The sequence below is a fragment of the Agelaius tricolor genome, unplaced genomic scaffold (assembly GCF_023055355.1).
Source record: "Agelaius tricolor isolate 1412-34295 unplaced genomic scaffold, bAgeTri1.0.p SCAF_7, whole genome shotgun sequence".
In the NCBI taxonomy this organism is placed as follows: Eukaryota; Metazoa; Chordata; class Aves; order Passeriformes; family Icteridae; genus Agelaius; species Agelaius tricolor.
The window spans coordinates 33,789,743-33,810,898 of record NW_027269267.1 but is presented as its reverse complement, the minus strand read 5'-3'; the positions used below and the strand labels follow the sequence as shown (position 1 = coordinate 33,810,898).

The 21,156-nt window shown below is 36.6% G+C and overlaps 1 protein-coding gene across 5 annotated transcripts in view; it reads right to left on the bottom strand.

The window, feature by feature from the left end:
- Positions 1 to 21,156, bottom strand: part of FGF14 (fibroblast growth factor 14) — a 379,715-nt gene that overhangs the window by 102,107 nt on the left and 256,452 nt on the right. The gene's annotated exons all lie outside the window — the stretch shown is intronic.

The window sequence follows — 21,156 nt, the reverse complement described above, 5'->3', positions numbered from 1 at the left end:
TAAGGAGTAAATCTTCCAGTTCTGAATCTTTTGATATTGTAATGGTGACACACTATGCAGAGACTACCCAGCCACTCACTGCCACCTACAGAAAATGAAAGTATTCTATAACATATCACAAGATTAAAAATACCTGCTAGGTTTTGGAGGAGCTCAAAGTTGGTTCATGTTTTGGTGATGCCCAAAAGTACCTCAAAAACACTGATAGGTCTTTCAATCTCTAAATCTAAATTTTATTACAACATAGACCAGAACATATAGCTTTTAAATCTATAACCTGAAAATGAAATAAAAAATAAGAGCTTTATAAGGAATCTCCCATCCTATCTAGTGAAATTTTGCAGTGATTTAGTGATCTGTTTTTTTCATGTCCTGCTTTGCCTCCAGTGCAGCTCTCCCATGATGGACAACTGGCTATGCATCTACCACACATTCTTCCTTAATGTGTTCAGATTGCAAGCCTTCCTTCCACTGTTTCTTACATCCTGTCTTTCACTCCCTACCTACTGCCCTCTCATTCCTTTATTGTTTCCCAGCTGTATTCTTCTTCAGGTATTGTTTTCCAGCTGTGCATGCACAATAATAGACTATTCAAGAGGAATAAGATAACCCTCTACCCTGCTGCCCAATCACATCTTAACTTCAATAACAAAATAGATTTGTAAGCTTATACAAATCAAACAAATTTGCCTTCAGTCACATATGTCCTTCTTTATAAATGTATAGAAACAGATTCTCTTCAGGCTGTGAACTTAACAGAAGATATAAACTCCACCTTGTAGCTACCAGGAAATGCAGTGCACTCTATAATTTCAGGTTGTATCATAGAGATATATCAGGACAAAGACCCAAACCCACCAGCAACTTCTTCAACCATCCAGCTATCAAGGGCATTTTGCAGAGTAGTAAGTCAGACTGAAGAACCATGGCAGTTTCAAATTTGTATTCTCTGTCAAGATGTGTAATACAAAACTGACAAAAAACCCCAAACCAAAATATAGTCTTCAAAGCTCCTAAGCCACCACCTCCATAACTGTGGCTTCTTTCTTCACTGTCTGCTTGGCTAAAAGAGTTAAAAGCATCATCATTCCTTGTCAAGCCTGGCATCGTCTCTTACTTTCTTACAGATGTCCAATTATGTGTGAAGACACTAAACGAGGCAAATTCCAAACATGCTTTTTTGGTGTCTCTCAATAAAGTAACAGGTGACATTCCTCTAACCACATATGAACATCTCCCCTGAGGTAGTGATCTTCAACTCTTTCAAGATCAAGTAGTGAGAAACACATAGCTTATTCTGAGGGACAGGCCAAAAATGCACTGAATTAAGTACACCTGAGAGAGCTTACTTATGCACCCAAAACATCTATCATGTGCTCTTCAGACCTGTTCACACTGTGGAGACACCAATGCTCTCTGCACTTTGGACAAGTCTTTCCCCCCAAGACTCAACTCCAGCCCTGTCAGACTGTTCTGGTTGGACTAGAATTATGGCCAGCTCCAGACAGCTGCTCATTCACTCTTAGGTTATGTTAGGAACCCTACCTATACCACAAACATGCAACCATATGGGCACAACTAAATTTAAACTAGCTTGCTTAGCATCCTCAACTATCAGCTGAGGATTTTTCTCACACCAGGACTTCCACTCCACCCTTCAATTTGAAGCTTGTCCTGAAAACTACTTTATAGAACATACAAGTTTAAATAGCATGTTTTAAACAGAAATCAAAAGCAATTTCATTCCCCAGATCCATGTGCTACTGTAACAATAAGTTGTGAGAGCCAGTCAAGACTGAGGTGTCTTTCACCAGCATTCAGGAGAGCCAACAGGTATGCTTCTAGGGAAAAAATTACAACATTTTCTGAGTATTAATATTAAACCCTCTTTAAATCTCTTATATTTCCTGCACGTTTATTATACCGACAACTTAAATGCTATTAGAAGCTGAAAGATTACAGATATTGAAAAGTAGGAATTTGTCCCTGGGATCTCCACAGCAACTTCTGCCTGTGCCTGGTAGTGCTGCAGCTCTGCCATCAGCCCAGAGCATGGAGCAGTTGCAACAAGGGCCATGAATTTTACTCTGTGATAATGTCCTAAAGATAGCTCTCAACTGGATGTTTCAGATCTCCTTAGCTTCCCAATGCTGGGCCTGAGTTGCCTGTCCTTCCTTCATTTTCTAACCCTCACATGCCCTTACTCAGGCTGTCCAATGAGCAATCCAAGGACTGATCCTCTGTACCATAAGCAGAGGTGTTGCTGGTTCTTCACCTGTAATGCAGCAGGTGAAATATCATGTGCCTTCGTATCCTAACACATCTCCAGTGCAGATTTACACACACTTCAAGAGGAACATCGCACAGCTGAAACACCTAGCCCTTCTACTTTTTATCAGGACATAAATTCAAGCTTCTCCAGCTCCCATGGGCAGTCAGGAAGAACAAACAAACAGGATATTACTAATTTAGAAAACAATCTGAAATTAATCTACTTCCTTTTCAATGAAGCTCAGTTTGTAGCAGAAGTCTTGTTTGTTTTTCAGAGACCTTTGAAAAAGTTCTCCGTTTCTCAACTCAAATGCAGCAGAAGTGTCCAAGATAACCCTTCAGATTTGACACACAAGCCCAACACCTTTCTCTAGAAAAAGTGAGGATTAGCCTTCAATATGCCTTATTAAGTTCTTCACTTAAATCTGTGGCAGCAGCCTCATCAAGTGGGTTTCTAATTATTTCAACCTGTATGCAAAGTCTAGATTTACCAGAGAAGGAAGAGGAAGAAAAGGGGAAAGAGGAAGTAAAAGCTCCCAGGACTCTGACTCATGCACTTGTCAGCTTCTTGCTGCCACAAAACCCACATATCATATTTTTCTCTGTGTATTTTGCAGAAAAACACAACTGGTCACACCAAAACAAAAAAAAAAATTGCCATGAACTCAGACTTTAAATCCTTTGTTTCCTTACAAATGAAATAGTTTGTTCAATATAAAAACATTAAAACTATAAAGTTCAACAGACTGACAACATGAAAAAAAGACTTGTTTCAAAACTGAGGAAAAAATTCAAAATTGAGAAATATCTATCTGAAAACAGAAGCTTTACTCCAGACTGTTCCCAGGTTCACACCTCTTCCCTACAAGGAGAAACATGGTTAAAATCTGTGAAGAATATTTCATTATTTTGAGTTCTATAATGGAAAGAAAAGTACTTGAAACACATACCAAATAATCTAGCTAAACCAGAGGCAGATAAATCTTTTCCAGCTGAGTCAATGGGACTGATTCTGATGCTTCTGGTTCCAGTCCAGTTCAGATGTATATGAAAGGACCTGAAATCTAAAGAACTTGTGATAGGTATATGCCCAATTTGGAAACAGAGAAACCAAAGAAGCAGAGTACTACTGCCAGATTCGGATTCTCGTAAGAGTAGGACCTATACCCTCTCACTGGGAAAGTGTTGTGTCTTGAGAGAGGACAAGTGCCTTCCATAGAATTTGCCTGGCTGCCTCCTGAAATCTCCAGATGTCCAGCTCTAATGCAAAGAAAACCAAAGCTAGTTTTTAATTTCTGCCTAAAACTGCATCAAAAGTTGCCTCTGCATTTCTATTTAGGATTCTTTAATTTCAGAACATGGTTAGCCTTGAATATTTTGAAATACGTATTTTAAAGGCCATAGAGTTATTAATTGAAATTATTGTTCAAGTTCAAAGTCAAGCTTCTTCCATGACATTTAGGTTAAAAAACCTGTATTTTCTACAAGATTTTTGATGTGCCCTATTAGTTACAGCATTCTGTGGACTCTAGTGACTATGTTACTTGGAGTCCAGCAGCATGAAGATGGTGAGGGTAGCACTGTGGGCAAAGCACAGAGGGCTCACTCAGGAGAGGAACGAGATCAGGCTCCACTTTGGAGGGGACTGGGCTGGTCCAGGGCACAGGGGCATGTTCCTGGAGGATCGTAAGCACTGGCCTCATATGTAAAATCACAGTAAAAAGACTCCTCTGCCAGCAGACTTCCACGCCATACCTAAGCACAAGGGATTAGAATCACCCTCACTTTACAGACAACAAAATAAAAGAACCAAGAGGATGAGCAGTTTGTCCAATGGAGCAGTACAAATGTGGTTTTCTGCTTCCTAGTCCAGTAGGTAGATGTCCCTGCCAGGCTACAGAGAAGGACTTAATAGGACAGGAAAAGACACAATTAATAACTGGGCAGACAGAAAGCACTATTTACAAGCATGTCAGAGGCCACGAGTTAAACATTGCTTGTGTTTCTTTCTGTAAAGCAGTATTAACCCCACTGTTGAGGGAAATGGATTTTAAAAAAGAGGAATTTAAAGTGGGGGGAAGTGAAAGGGAAAAGGCTTGCCACTCTTAATAAAATAAAAAGATGTCAGTGCAAATAGACATCATTTATTACAAACCTCCTATCTGAGTAACAAAATGTCATCTACTGATGAATGCAACTGGAAGGGGGAAAAAAGTAAAAAGAAACTTTTGTCAACAGTTTCCAAACAATTTCAAATCAAACAATTTGCTTCTAAAATTATGTTTTGGTTAATTCATGTTAACTACTGGATATGTGCTGTCCAGAATACATAATTTCTCAGGGGAATTGCCTCCTCTGAAAAGTTGCAAATTCTTTCAATGGCAGTTTTTGCAAACCATAAATAGCTCTAAGACTTTTCTAAAAGTCCTGCGACATTTCATAGAATCACAGAATGGCTTGGATTAGAAAGGAATTTAAAGATCGTGTAGTTCCAATCCCACTGCCATAGGCAGGGGACACCTTCTTCTACACCAGGTTGCTCAAAACCCCATCCAACCTGGCCTTGAACAGTGCCAGGGATGGGCCACCCACAATTTTTCTGGGCATCCTAAATTTAAAGCTGAGTAAATTAGAAATTTTTGTGCAAATTACTTTACATATTGTTGGGACAACAGCAAAAATCTAAAATTTTGAAGTTCTCAAAATCTCCTAAATAACCAAACATTGCTAAATGCTTCTGGTTTATATCACAGAACTGTCTATACTCCAGGCATGATAAAAGACAATAAATGTTAGTGACAAGAGCTACAATTAAAATAATCAGAATATTTTGGATGATAGAAATGGAAGGGAGACAACTCCAGGTAAATGGTAGGAAATTTTAGACTTCAAAATATATTTATTGCACCCTAAAACACTCCTTGTTCTTAAGAAATCTGACTTCTCTGTGAGAGAAGAATCCCGTTTTCTCCTCAGCTCTGCTGCCACTGCAGCACAAGGGAAGGCTCCCAAAGGTTCAGGCTCCCAGCTCCACCAGGCAGCCTGCTGTCTGTCCAGGCTCTGGAAACTGGGAGGCTGTCAAGAGGAATATAGCTTTGTTTTGGGATCTACAGTAACACTGTGGGTCTCAGCTCTCCCCAGACCTGCTGTGCAGCATTTCAGGAAGGGGAAAAAGACTACTTCTAGAGCAGACTCCATGACTAGAGTCCTTAGGACTTCTACATCTGATGCAGTCCTTCTTGGCTCCCTTCACAGCTAGTGGGTGTCATGAATTACTTCCAAGAAATAAATATTTTTAATTAATTGCATGTCAGTCACAATATGAACCTACAAGTTACCCAAGTTTTGGTGTCTCCATAGCAAGAATTTTCATTCAACTAGGTGAACCTAATCCCAAGGTTCTAGAGTAGATCCATGGCCACCTATTCACTGGTTGGAAAACGTACTTTGTTTTTCCTGGAAGTTCAGCAGAATCAAAATATCCTACTAGAACATTCAGATTCAATGGTAAATGACCACAACGAATAATCAATGATGTAACAGATGATTGCAAAGAAACTTGTCAGAGAAAGGTTGTGAGTCATCTGAATCCAGCCAATATGGAAATCCTTTGAAATGTCATCCTTAAAGAGGAACTTTTTCAAAACTGAACTTAGCAGGAAATTATTTCCTAGCAGGTAGAACAGGAAAAGGTGCTAAACAACTGTTTCTCTCCAAATAAATTAAAATGACTACCTTAAAGTCAGGATTCCATACAAATAAGTGATAATGGTTAAACCTCCTCTGAAAGACACACCTGAAGGGCAACAGCCCCTCTGCCTTTGTAACAATCACCCCCAGCATTCCAGAAGTTAGATTACTTCCCATCCTACTTGACACCTGTCTTATACAGCCCCTTGAAGAAACAAGTTTGAGACCTTTCAACAGAAAAACACACACTGCATAAAGCAAACACATCTAGTATCCATTCATAGCATACAGGTAACAATAGTGAACATGTGCCACAGGTATTAAAATAATCAACTGGTGTCTAAAAATCAGCATGTGGATGTAGGAAAATGCATAAAACCAGCCTCAAGGGGGTTAAAGTTTATGTCTTTGTTTAACAGAAAAATGGTTCTAAGACATTGAAGAAATTCTTGTTTTGCTTTATCTGCCTACAACTACCATTGCTCCACATCACTAAACCATCTCTGAAAATGTCCTGGCATTTGTAATAAACATCAGTCACCTGTTATCTACATCAATGTATTTTGCAAAAAGCTTTCCAGACAGAACTAAGCAGAAAATAATGTTCCCATTGTAAAATACTATTTTAGGATAAAGCCCATAATAAAGGTTTCTAAAAAAAAAGGGAAAACATTTCCAGAGTTACTCACATCAGCTTGGTAACCAATGCAGGTTGGGATTAAAGGCTTTTTATCTAAAACAAAGTGAGTAGGAGCTCAAGACTTGAAATGTCCACATGACAGAAAAGTGTTCAAGCTGCAGATCTGCTTTTTTATGCACAGGGGTCTAAAAAAAAATTCTCCAGCCTTCAGACTGTTTTCTAGCAGAAATTTTAACAAAGTTCTCCTGTTTTGATGGAATTTGGCATTTGGCCTAACCTGACAGACCAGTAAAATAGTTTCAGGCAAAACCAAAATATCAGTCCAAAAAACCTCTACCAGAAGGCCAGAAAAAAAATCTGCCTCATTTTCCTGAGCAGAAGGATCATGTGTGACAATTTCACTTTACTTGCTCACCATAAAATATCTAGTTAATTCTTTTCTCCTTTCCTTGATGATGATATAGAGCGCTAAAGAACTGCTCCGTTTTTGTGTTTTTTGAGGTTTTTGTTTCGTTTTTTATGTTTTTTTTTAAAAAAAGAAATTATAGTTACAAGCACAAAAAACAAAGCAAAATGCAAAGCTAAACACAGTGCAACAGAAGGTCACTTGAAGAAGTCACAAAATAAATTACCCAGATCTCATATTCATTAGGGCAGAGTTTCATTACTGCTACAACAGCAGTAGACAATCTCAAAATTAGCACAAACGTGTGCACATTCTACCCCCTCTAGCACAGGTGACTTTCCACTGTCATCACTTTGTCACTATGTGAAAGCACAAACCCTTACAAAGCTTATGTTTGGCTGCTAAAAATAAAGCGTAGCTAAATGAAGCTAATGTCTTAAAACATACTCTTTTATCTCAGTTTGCTAAACCAAGGACCATACACATCTCTGCTTCCCTAGAATGGTGACTGGAACTTTCTAACCTACGCAGCTCCTGATATTAAACTTCACATGTTGCTGTACTTCCATAGCCGAAGTTTGGCAGGTTTGCTTACATTTGATAGTGCAGCTCCCCTAAGAATACAAGCTAGAAGACTGATGCCATGTATTGAAACCTATTTGGATGTCAAACATGACTCATTTTAATAAGCACTCAGTAAAATTTCCATCTACAAAGTAATTTGAGTTATATTTTAAACCAATTCTGATTCTTTATGAGACAAATAATAGCTTGATGCTTGTTTTGGCTCGGGAATGGGGAGAGGGGGGAAGGTTGGTTTTTTTTAAAGCTTCCATTCAATTAAAACCTTTAAATGAAACAGCATTTATTTCTAATAGGCCCCTGCAGTTTAATGAATCCACAGGTCTATTTCCTTATATTCAAAGTGGACATGAACATGAAGGAAGATATATTTTTGATTCATATGTGTACTACATCCAGGATTACTTCTGATGGATTTATTGTCTGGTCTCACAGTCTTGCTTGCTGATTGCAGGGATGAACTCAGAATGAGGAGCAAATTCTGCAGCTTCATGTGTTCAAATGAAAAACTCAGTCTTTAAAGATTTATATAACTTCTGCAATTTACAGAAATTAGTGAAATGGATTCAAAATCTTTGATTTTGTTTACCATAACCTGTACAAAAGTTGATTGTGGTCATTAGCAGATTCCATAATTGCAGTCCCAGAACAAACCGGTTATATTTTATTTTCCCTTTACAGAATTGAAATAAATTCCAAGTATCTGCCTATTATACTAATAGAAAGGATTAAGAAAAAATAAGTTCAGTGAAATCTGCTGGGGATACAGGGATAGACCTGAAGTTCAGCCACAGTAGAGCTTGACTTCAACCCCAATGCACTGACTGAAATTACATTAATTGCTGTCAGGTAGTTGGTTGTCACAAAACAACTGTTACTCCCAATAGTCATGTTTTAATGCATGAAACTGAAGAATCAGGGCAGATAGGAGGCATTACAAAACCAATGAAATAAAATTTAAAGTCTGAATAACTCATATAACTACTTTTTGAACAAATCTGGTGTATCTGGCATAGTTTTTTAGATGGGACAAGATATGAATGGCAGATTTGCCAGAGTTTTCCCCCATACCATCCCCCTCCTTGGGTAATCAGGTGTTTTACCTATATGGTAACTCAGGATTTGTCTGTCAAAACAGGCTTTGACTGGAAATGCTGTTCTGACAAAATAGAAAACACAGCATGCTTTGCAGTGAAAAACTCCACAAGCCTAAACGTCAGTTTGCTTTCCCAGATGACAGAACAGTCATTTTCTGAACAGCTTTGTTTAATAAGTTGTTGGTATTGCTACTACACTGATTTTCAAGCTGAAGCTTTTCAGAAGCCAGAGCAGTTTCCAATGCACTACATCCTTCTGTTTGGACCTTCTTAGGGAGAAGACCACAAAAGACTACGACTTCATTTTTGGGTTTTGAGTAGTCTCAAGGTGTGGACTTAAGGCATCACACCTTGCAGTGGTCTAAATTTTGTCACAGCATAGGTAACAAAAACTGTGGTCTTGTCTACATCAGTGTCATATTCTTCTATTCAAGAGTCCAAGTGCTCATGGAAACAATATTACCACCTTAACTACTTGCCTCAGCAGTCATGTAAATACCCAGAGCATTCATATCCAGCAACCTTATCATTTAATAGCATAACTCATCTGCAGACCCACCCTATTGCTAGGATAGTCAAAAGAACTCATTCTCTTTTACTTCCTTTTTACTAATTTAATTTGAGGACACATAGTTACCCAAGTGGCATATAAGCTCTAGGGTATTTGTTCCACTGGTCTCCTTGGAACAAGATGTGAGATCCAGTGCTGATTGATTTTACCTTAATGACTGAGCAACAGCCTCATGGCAAACCTTATTTCAGCCTTATCTCTGCAATGAAGAAGGGTGGCAACACAGTCCCTGGGATTCCAAATGGCAGGACTGTGCAACTGTGTGTTGGGATGGCTGGAAAACAATCCTGCTCTCTTTCAAAAGCATCTCTGATGAAGTTTAGAGGCAAAGGTGGTAGCAAAGGGCTTTCAGAGCTATAGAAATTCATATTTCTTCTTCTTCTGAAGGACTGCAAATAGGAAAATTTCTATCTTGCTCTAAATACAGTCTGAATGACCCCAATTAAGAAAATCTATTCAATTTTTTCATCTTCCTCTAAACAGAAACTTAGATACAAGTCTACTTCAACATAAAAACTAGTGCTATACAGAATCAGCTCACTGATGACCTGCCTCAGAGTAGCTTATAAAAAACTGATCTAATGCCTCCCTACAAAGAGAGAAGAATAAACATAACTACCCATACAATCAAAATGTGGAAAACCCAACTGCATCCAGTGTACAAAAAGGCCAAGGTCCAATTCATCATGAAAATATTCTCTCAAAGCTCAACAAAGGATACAAAAAAAAAATAATACTGGTATTTCAACAGTTTTCCACCAAAGATACTTTTCTGTTTCCATGGCAGTAGCCAGTAGAGCCCAAAACTGTGTAATTTTCATGTTACTTCAAAACAAGAAAAAGTAAAAAAAAAAAAGAAAAAAATCCTTCTCAGAGATAAAAATTCAACCCAATAACCAAATGGAGGCACTCAGGACTCACAGAACTGTCAACATACTAAAGCCACTGTGCAAGACATTGCTGATATTATGGCAGAAGTGAAGAAACATTTTTTCACTTCCTACACAACTATGACATATCCCTAAAAAAGAACTCAGTATGCCACAATCTATTGGACTCAGGATGTGAGTTGTGCCATTAGTCCACTGGTGTCACATCTGAACAGCCCTGGAAAATCAACAGCAAACATCTAAATTGTCCCTAAGTAATAACACACATCTATCTGGAAACCAGTTGGAACAAACACCATTATGCATGTAAATATTGCACAATCAAAAACTAAATAGAGTAAGTAGAATAAAAATAAGTAGCAAGTAGTTAAAGACTATTTCTACATCAGATCATGTTTGTTGTAGTTTGGGTCGTCCTTAATACAGTTGATTGCAACAAAACTACCTCAAAGTAAGCAAAACCTTTTTGCTGCTTCAGGCTACAAATGTAGCTGGTATCCCCACTATAATTAGGAACTAAAGTTCTGAAGTTATCCTAAAACTTATATTCTAAGTTCATTCAATTCAAAGAGAGTGCTTCAAACAACTCCTGTTATGTCCTGGATGGATGCTAATACCAGGACAGAAATAATAAAAAAGCCTAAAAAATATCTTGTCTTTACAGGTCTGTTTAATCTAGAGGTACTAAGATCTCTAGCCACGTTGCTCAAGTACATTTAGCTTTCCCTTTCCATACCTTAACGTGATTGAAACTTCTTAAAATTTAGCCAAAATTTTCAGTGAATGTTTTTGTAAAATCATCAGCAACATTTTGCCACTAGTTAATTCCCCACAACTACTTTTCTTCAAGCCATGTACTACTTACACCTAAACACTCAGCGAAGAGTAGAAAACATGCTGATCTTCCTTGCATCCCTCCCTATATTTGAAGCAAATGCAAACTGTGAAAACCAAAATAACAATACTGTGTGAAGTTGGTAACGAGCTGACAAAATTATAGCTAAGAACCTCTAAGCATAAACAACTTTTAAGATGAGATTCACTATGGTCTCCACAGTTCAGCCACTGAGGCTGCTTAAACCATTTTAATCTGTTTTTATTTAAGCTCTGGAAGTGGAGAGAGTTTTAGTTACTCAGATCCTGAATTGTTGACTGTTTATCCCTGACAAATTTTGAGCACAACCTGCTCGCTAGTATCCATTGACCTAAAAACATACACCAGTAATTCAACAGAACTGTTTGCTTACTGTGCCAGTCAATTTCAACCATTATGTTTGCACCATAAACCACTGGTAAACAGGATGATGATTGATTGATTGAATTACACTGACTATAATAAGTGGCCTTGAGATGGTTATTGGCTTGATCCAATCACTTTGTCATCACAACAATGAGATAGAAATTACTATTCATACTTTGGTTTAATTGCAACAAGATTATTCAGGCTTAACCTGCATTGATTTCTGTAACTTTCAACTTTATGAACACCTGATGAGTCTATTTCTCTCTTGTTAGAGAAAAACACTTTCAAAACAAAAAAACTCTGAGAGTGCTGATAAACCTTTCTAAAATAGAGAACTAGAGAGTATGGCTAATGGGAATGCTTTAGTTTTCCTTCCTTTCTGTGGTTTGGATTCAATTATCTTATCTCTACTGTGATGTTCACAGTTTCCAAAGAAAGATGGCTGCTTATTAGTGGAATTCAGGGTTTTCAAAGTATTATAATGCATATAAATCTGAGCCATCAACTCATTTTGATTTATTTACATGCAATTTTTTTTGCTCATTTTACACAGAACTTGCAACAGATTATTTGTTATACAGAGCAGCACATATTAATTTTGCAAAGATTCCCCAAATCATGTGCATTACATCAAAAGATCCGGTTTTAGGGTAGTAACATCACAACCTTACAGTTATTTAGTACATATAAGCAACTTAGACAACAGAATTTGATGAATTAATTTACATATACCAAAGTGCTAAAATTCTACAGTTCTCAGTTGTACATAAATTGCAAATTTGGGGACATCTGACTTGAGAGCATAAATTAAAAACTTTTATTTCTTTTTCCTTAAATAGTTCCTCAAAAAGTCACTACTGAAGCTCTGTGGAAGCAGGTATCTCATTTGTTTAGCAAAAGTCTGTGGATACATAAACTAAAATGACAGATATTTCTACTTTGTCAGAAACACTGTGAAGTTGGATTTATCAATCTAATGCCTTGAAGAATTCAGCCATACACTAATCTCTGAACAAAAAAGAAAAGAAACAAAAAACCAAAAACAAACAAAAAACCCCAACAAACCTCTTCTCAGAATTCAGACTGTTATTTTAAGCAAGACCCAACTATGTTAATTAGGAAGTTAAGACTACAGTCTTGATTTTTTATTTTTTGTGAAAAATAGGTAAGTAATATGTGCACCAGTCTCTGCTTGGAGTTTGTGATAAACACAAAAGTTTATTATCCAAAGGAAGAGTAAAAGAAAGTAAATACAAAGATCCAAAGAAAGAATAAAAGTCTTCAGATGAAAAAACTACTTGCTTGGTTGTAAGAACTGATGATGACAATGATGTATATTGTTCACTATCAATAATTTTCTAATGAGTACCTTAGGAGGAACACAAAAATTTTCAAATCCTTAAAACATATACAAGCTAAGTTCAATAATACTTGAGAAAAGCAAAAAAAGTTGGCTTTTTTTCAGATTACCTATATCAGCAGAGATCAGTCTCTCAATTTTTCAGCTCCAGGAATAGTTTTCTATTCAAAAATTCTAAAGTATCTTGTGCTATTTTAAAATTATTCCTACTTCTTGGCACAGTCATGATCCCAGATAATTTATAAGATGATGAAAAGGAATTACTAGCGGGAGGAATTAAACATTAATTTATTGTGTGTCCTTACACAACCATACTTAGGTCTTCATCTTGTAATCAGGCCTCCACTTTCCTGATGGCAAGCGTGGCTATTCCTCAGGACTGATGCCAGAAATGTACTGCCATGTACAAGCCTGGCCAGACCTCCAAGAAGGCAAAACTTGCTCTGGACACAAGGGGAAACTTGCTAAATTTTGCTGCTGCAAAGCCCTTCCTACCATGCAAGTTTCTTTCCAATGCCATAGGAAGAGATTCAATAGTTCATGGAATCTTATTTTTATTGGCTTTAATAATACAGTTTAAAATGCTGTTTGGAACAAAATATTACACGTTTCATGTGTATTTGCTTTGATTACATAGAAGGAACTGTTCTCATTACACAGCAAGAAAAGTGAAAGAAGAAAGTAGAGCAGTGAAGTTTAAGAGTTCATTTATTTAGTAGTTGCTGGTATACAGATTACAGTGGCAAATTTTTCAGCTCATCAGAATTTCACATGAAGAGATACAAATCACTAATTAAGGTAGAGGAATCCAAGTCTCAGTTATACATAAACTACATAGATGAAAATGAGAGGAGCATCTGCTCAAGCTGGAATGTTCACAATGCATAAAGCATTGAGTGTGTGAATAACTAAACACTCTTTCAACATCTGTTGAAAGATTTTGGAATACTTACTATAATCCATGAACTACAGAGGTACAAGGAGGAGTGGCTGGAAAAATTTCTTACTTCACCACATTTCTGAACATATGAATTTGTTATAAGATTGTTCCTCAAAACAAAGCAAAGAAGAAATAATCAAGATTAAAACAAAAACAAATGTAAACACTTATTTACTTTATATTCTAGCAAGAAGGCTGCTCTTTATGAGTTACCAACAAGCTTCGCACACCATTTTAATCACAAAAGTTAAGTCTGCTGTTGTATGACAAACTCTGCTGCAAATTTGGAAAAAAATCATAAGAACCTTCAATTGGTTCATTGTAGAAATGCTCTTTTTCAAAAAGAGCATTTTCGTGACCTAAGAATTACATATATGCAATGCTTTTACATTAGTAGGTTTATACAAGCCATAAATTTATTACTGAAGTAAATAGTTACCTTTCACAGAAAATCATCTTCCTCACTACAGAAAATACTAAAATAAAAGCATTGTAAATTTACTAAAAAGAAATTCCCAGCCGTTGTTCTAGTTTTAAATGGTAAGTAAGGAAGTCTGTCTGTCTGTCTGTCTGTCTGTCTCTCTCTCTCTACCACTCAGGGAGTGCAAATGCTCATCAAAATCAAACAAGAAGCACCTATAACACATTATTGCATTAAGGGAGACCCTGGTTCTAGCTCCTACCTCTAGGCTCATAGTTCCACAAGAATCTTTACTGCAAATAAACCTGCTGACCTTTTCTTAAGCCTGACATATCTGCTATGCTCTGAGTGACTTTGAAATTCAGTAATAAAAATGCCTTGAGGCTTCAAAAGTACCTTTTCATTAGGATATGAAATTCCACTCATATTCACCTGTAAAAAGAACCATTAAAATGCAGATTAATTTAAAACTAATTTCCTTCCTTCCTTCCTTCCTTCCTTCCTTCCTTCCTTCCTTCCTTCCTTCCTTCCTTCCTTCCTTCCTTCCTTCCTTCCTTCCTTCCTTCCTTCCTTCCTTCCTTCCTTCCTTCCTTCCTTCCTTCCAATATTCCTTCCAATATTCCTTCCAATATTCCTTCCAATATTCCTTCCTTCCAATATTCCTTCCTTCCAATATTCCTTCCCTCCCTCCCTCCCGCCCTAAAAAAACACTTAAAACCATCTAACAACCAAAACTACATGCTTTCTAGGGCCAGGCTTCACAGTACTAAAGGAGGAATAGCTACATTTAGTAACTTGGATACATCTTCAAATTTGCAAAATAAAGTCGAAAAGGCTGGCTTTGCAATGGAAATGATAGTAAATGATGGTGTTTTTTATTTTTTATTTTTAAAATTAACTTCTCCAGAGAGAACAGGTTGTGTGCTTGTGTTTCATAAAGTTCAATTCTTCTTACGTGAAGCAAAACACTTGATTAATTATTTTTTTTAAATGTTGAGTTCAATAATTTCTTTTTGCTGATTACTGCCAATAAGCTGTCCAGTCTTGGTTCAATTTACAGTGATTTTATAGCACAGTAACTCCAATGCCTTTCAAAAGTTCTACACCTGGGTAAGGGATTAGAATCAAGATCACAGATGTAATTAAATTGTTTAATTTAGCTACATCCTAGGGATTATACTTTATATCCCAGAAAAAGGATATTCTTCACATTCCTATTTCAGTCACCTGTCTCTAGCTTCATTTATGAGAATCTGACTGAACATCCAATATCATGCTTATTAGCTTCTACTCACCACTTTACAAAATGGCATCCATAACAACTGGGAATTCTGAAAACCTTGTAGAAACAAGGTTGCTGTAACTTTTTTTCAACACAGTCCATCTATCTAAATTTCATATGAAACTTCTGCCATTTAATCTTTCCAATCTTATACTAGCTTTCCTTAGAAGTACAAAAATTCCCCATTTTTTGGTTATGTATTTATCTACGGAAATATGAATTTAGGAAAATTTAGGTAACTATTGCTGAAAACAGCTATAGTTTGTAACATAGAATCAGAACATGGTAGTCCTGGACTCCACTCCTGCCCATCTCTAACTTACTTAATGGAAATATATACTCCTAAATCCTGGCATCAAAAGCAGCTAGGTTCTTCCTTGGCACCAGGAAGGTGTATGTTCCTTCATGTTCAGTCCCACAGGAAAATAAATTGGAATATCTACACTGGACCTCAGCAGGTTATCTTATTTATATAATTGAAATGACAAACTAAACTCCTGAAGTCCAGAAACGTTACTGCTACAATATAATGAAAGCATGTTGCTCATTTTTGACCATAATAAATTTAAAGCTCTGCTAATTTTCTCATCCTTTTCTACCATGGAATAGGAATCTTTTTTCTATTTTCACACTGTTCAGTGGATGGCAGAGCCTAAGATCTGAGATAATAATAATAATAATAATAATAATAATAATAATAATAATAATAATAACAACAACTCTTGAAAACAAAAGTGTGCCAGCTTCAAAGGGATTCAGTAAAAGCTGATGGCACAGTAAGAGTACATGCCAGGAGTACATCTTCCTATTTATCACTGACTCCAGTACTTGCATAAGGCAGAAAGGAGCTTACATATGACCAAGTAAGACAGACCTCTGTTTACTCACTATGAAAAATGGGCATCCACAATTGTGAATCCTCAAAACTATGCTTAGAGTCTAAATCAAAAGACTTCAACAGAAAAATGTTCTGTAATTAACTTTTTGAGTGTTATCTCTATATTGAAATTAATTACTTCTGTCTGTAAGCTGCTGACTTGAAAATTCAAATCAAATTTTAAGTTCCAGATTTTGTTTGATTGAATCAGAGCCTGAAACAATAAAAAATTACATCTGTTAATAGATTATATATTATTTAAAGATAGGATTCTGTCTTTAAATACAGTGTAGAAACCTGACCTCACCTCTAACATTTCTATTGGTACATCACCACGAATCAGAAACCACCTGTACTGCAATCTCCCTTATTATCTATAAGAATCAGATCATTTAGTTCTACAATACATTTAATAGATACAATAAGGCATATACTTAACAGGACTATATGTGGACTGAAACTGCCTGAACTTTAGAGATCCAGAAGATCACTCAAGCTTGAAGAGTTCGTTTTCTAATGAAGAGTTAAATTGCCAATTACTAAGTGAAGACATTCAAAAGTAATATTAGTATATGAAAGATATTCTGAAATGACACTGCTACAGCACTATCTGTACATTAAATGCCCACTATTCTATCACCCCTGTTTGAGATATTTCTAAAAATCAATAGTCCCTAAAATTATGTTACCATTTTCAAGCTTTTTTTTTCCCATTTGCTCTCAAAGCCAACTCATTCATCACATTTAGACCTACCAGTACCAGCTTAGAATAAAGATTTCATCCCAGGCATTACTGTATTTTTTTTAAGCTTCTGATAGCAAGCAAGGGTTGATGTCAAATACTGAATGCATGGGAAAGAAAGCTTGAGACTGAGTCTAGAAAGTCATGTTTTCAAAAATATTTTTTAAGTATGCTTAGAATATATTACATGAAATGTAGCATATTTACACAGTTTCAGTTTGTGATTATTATGCAGTCCTTTGAACAGGTTAGTGAAGGGAAAAAATGAATGATTTCTTAAATAGACTGTTAAGACTGTGTTTATACTTCCAAAAGGGTTGTGGGTTAATCAATTTCATTTGAAGAAAAGTAATGAAAAACAAGCAACATCAGTTCAACACCCTGAGAAACAGACAGCCTTGCACCTAGACAATGCAAGACCTGTGGACTTTACTGAACTGCCAAGAAGAATTAATTCTGAGGACAATCTCATAGGAAAGCACAGACACCTGTCTTGGTCTGCTGAAACTTTGAGCAAGACAGATCATGCAGTGCTGGAGCTTACTGGTGGGAGCTGATGTGGCTTTTGAAGCTTTGGGAAACAAGTCCTGTACACTCACAGGCACAGATCTCCATTTCAGTTCCACTTCGTTCCACAAGTGGGAGAAGTAGAAACTACTTTGGGCACTATGTATATTGAGAATTATCTTATATCTGAGATTATGGGTCACTCCCACATCTGCAAAAAAACATTAGCTGATCTACTGATGAGTTTTCCAAAAATGCTTTCTTTGGAGATTTAAATTACCTTTGTACATGCAGTAAAATCTAATCAGTGCATTTTCTGAACACATTCCCTAGGTCTCTCTTTCTTATAAATATTAATGTACAAAATCAGGGGCCAAGCTATCCCAAGATTCATACACTCTATGCATAAATTTAGAAGTTCTTAATGTGGTATTAGCACACAGAAACAGTAAACATCACACTTGGTTTTTAATACATTTAAATGTTGAGTATTTTTCAGTAGAATACTCCCAAGGGACCTAATTAACCAAATGAAGATTTTTCAGATTAGCAAAGCAGCTAGATATATAGATGAAAATACAGGCTAAGAAGTTTGAATTTGCACCAATGACAAGCATATGTTTTAATCTCTGTACTTTGTAGATGCATGAGGTGAAGTGACATTTATTTTCTTCTTTTCATTGGGTAGCCCCAGGTTAGATAAGGTTATTTCACATGAAAACAAAATATCTGTCAATCCTCCCACTTGTGATTGTATTAACATAAATTAAACATTAAACTATTATAACTAAACAACCTGCAATGCAAGAGAGGATGATTCAAAATTGATTGATGTCTGGCATCAGATAGGCAAGATCTTGGCTTCATGGTTATTTGGAAATTAATGACAGTTATTTGTTTATCAGATGACTGGTAGAACAAAATAAAAATTAAGTAAATTTGAAATATCATAATACTAAACAATATGAATCAAAGATGTCCAGTAAATGAAAATGGTTTCATCCACTCAGTAGATTAGCAGACAAGTCTACCACAGAAATCACTTTGGCAGTTTAATTCATTTATCAAAGTCTTAGAAAGGCTGTTTAAAACTACTCTGGCATCTATCATTGGAGCAAATATTTAAGTGAATACAAATATTACTCTTTATTCTGTGTGAGCTCCTGGATGTATCTTTAATGCTACCATTTCTAAATGTTAGTCTCCCAAAGCACACTTCCGTTGATATTTTAGTATGCCCCTAAAGGAAGGACCATGAACAGAGAATTTGTCACAGTGACAGAAAAAAAAAAAATCATCAGGGTATACACCAGATTGAAGCATTTTATGCATTCATAATAACTTCATGTTTTTCTAAAATAAATCCCACTGAACAACAACAGTATTAACAGGCATTTTTAAAGAAGAATTTAAAAATCAAGAATATTTTTTAAAGCTTGCTGACGTTTGTATGTGTGCATATATTGTGTATATCTATTTATCTAATTCACATTAGTACATATATGTACAAGGTTAAATGTGTATTTTTAATTTAAAAATCAGCATCACCAGTTTTTGCTGCCTGACTGTTTCAAAGATGGAAAGACAGTAACTTTTCATATGTAAGTACAAAGCAAAACACATTTTTATTCCAAGAAAAGCAGTCTTGCTTTTACTGCTCTACATAAAAAAATTTTGTACATATAATTCTACTCTTCCATTGAATTGTAGAGAATGCTACAGATGGTTTGTCACATCTTGATTAGCTCATTTTTCACAATGCTCTTGTGACACTCTGTATCATTTACACAAGGTTTATTTGTCAAAATCCCATAGCACCTTTCTGACAACAGATGTTTTGAAATTCATCCTATTTTGCTTGGCAAAGACTTATTTTAATGGATTTGACAGTATGATTTCAGTGACAAATTCACTGGTCATTTAAGTCAGTTTAGAAAACCTAAAACCTGACTCTGATAAATGTTCATTTTGGAAGTCTTATAATGTATTTTAAAGGAATTGCCCTTATAAAATGTGGTTTGTTTGGGTTTTTTCACAAATGATTATTCACTCAAAACTATCCTGCACTAGATGTTTAAGTAACAACTTTGGCTTGATTGCTTCTTCAGTTTGTCTCTTAAATAGAATGCAACTTTGAATCCACAGGTATTCCATGCATCAGGAACAGAGATAGTAAAAGCTGTGATAGTATTTTTTTCAGCAGGAATTCTTACTCATCTCAAAGATGAGCAGTAATTCTGAGACCTTAATGTAAACCAATGGATAAATATCCCCATGTCTCATCATGAAGGAAGATAAACTCAGGGGTCTGATACTGCAGGTTTTACTGGTGAACAGCCCTTGTTCTGACTGTTCTTGCTGAAATGTCCTGTGTCAGTGGTACAGGTTAACAGCAGAGTTATGTTCTAATTCAGGTCTCTTTTTCAGGAATGTGACAAAGTGCCTTATGAAAAATGAATGAATGAAAAAGGATGAATTCAAAAGTCTCTTTAAAGCCCCTTCTCACCTAAAAAAATGTTTGGCATCTCAGTGCTGCAAGGCAGTCCTCTCTTCCTCAAATGTTAATAATGTCAAATACAGAGTTTTCCCCCAAAAAAGACGGCACAGGTGGTCAAACACAATTGCTGTTAGTAATCCCTAAACTTGTTTTCCTGAAGAGTATCACTTATAAAAATCCACCATCATAAACCAGATACTCTAGTCTTTTAAAGCACACATAGACCTCTCTGAAAAAAGCCACCATAGATTTTGCCACTGACATTTTCCTGCTCATCTTTGCTGTATCCCTGTAGTATCTAAAAATGCAAGATTTGGCTTGCATTAGGAGTTACAACAAATAATTTTACTGCAAGAAAGCCATGTAAAAATAAAATTGTGTGGACTTTGTTGATTTATGTTTTTTTCAAATGGGAGCCATGGAAAAGAAGGATGAAGCATTAATTAGGAGAGTTCCCTGATTATGCTTAAAATGCTCTTCTGACCCAACCTAAAGAGGAGCTGTTGTATACATACCAAACCACAACACATGGTGGCATTCTATATAATGCAACAGAGGGTGGTTTGTACTTTATCACTGAATTGTAGGTATTTGCCATGTTTCAAGTGATACTTAAGATTTTTCACTCTTCACAATATAATAATTTTGTTATAAAAACTTGTTTCCTGAGGACATAGAGTAAGTCTTACCATTTCTGAATGCTGCTTAATACCACAAAATTTTTTTAAAAATTAGAGAAGTCACGGCAACACCATTTTACTCCTTTTATTTCTAGGGTTCTAATACAAAGTACTGGATAGAATGCAATCACCACGGTACCACTTTTCTCCATTGACTCCTGGTCATCTACCCTGAAGAAGAGCTAACCTGCAAAACCTGCTGGTCTGCAGGGCAAGGCCCTGGCTGGGAACGGGCAACAGGCACCTGGGTACCCACAGGGATGCCGAGAAGCTCTCCCCCAGCTGCCGGATGTGCCTCACCTCTCACTGTGCGCTGACTGGGAAGTCACCGAGCAGCGGGGGGAACCCCTTCACTACAGCCAGGCTGCACCTGCACATTGGTGGCTCAGGGAAGGGGCTGGCGACCGACGGCCCCCGGACACCGGACACCCAGAGCGCCGTGCGCTCTTTGTCCTTCAGA